Below are 430 nucleotides of genomic sequence, written 5' to 3'. Positions count from 1 at the left end.
AGTTTACATGCATGTTGATGTCCACTATTTGAGGTCAGTAACTCACGTATGGGACACAGGCAAGTTCAGGAGCACAATTAGGAGTAATATTCAAAACACCCATTTTCCAAGATTTAAAGTGAAGAGCACTGAAATATACCATGCAAGACTTTAGCTGCTATCACTTTGGTTTTCTTCATACAGTGGCGGGTTTTTTTGTTTTTTGTTTTGTTTTTTCTTCATGTAACAGCAATAAGTTTAAGTATTACGTAGAAACAGTTTAATAATGGTTTAGCAAAGCACGCCCATTCTATTTCTTAATCCTGAAGATTATTATTTGGGCAAATAAACAGACACCAAGTAAATGGAGACAGCTTTGCCAATAAATAAGAATATGCTGTTCCATGGCTTGTAATGGGAGGCTGCCATAGCCAACAAGTTGATGTCCATT

General features: G+C 36.3%; 1 pseudogene; it reads right to left on the bottom strand.

Moving 5' to 3' along the window:
* Positions 1–307: 307 nt before the first annotated feature.
* On the bottom strand, positions 308–430 carry LOC128118091 (uncharacterized; annotated as a pseudogene).

Source organism: Peromyscus californicus, unplaced genomic scaffold (genome assembly GCF_007827085.1).
Source record: "Peromyscus californicus insignis strain IS unplaced genomic scaffold, ASM782708v3 Scaffold_21__1_contigs__length_65335640, whole genome shotgun sequence".
Taxonomy (NCBI): Eukaryota; Metazoa; Chordata; class Mammalia; order Rodentia; family Cricetidae; genus Peromyscus; species Peromyscus californicus.
This window is presented reverse-complemented; position numbering and strand designations above follow the sequence as displayed.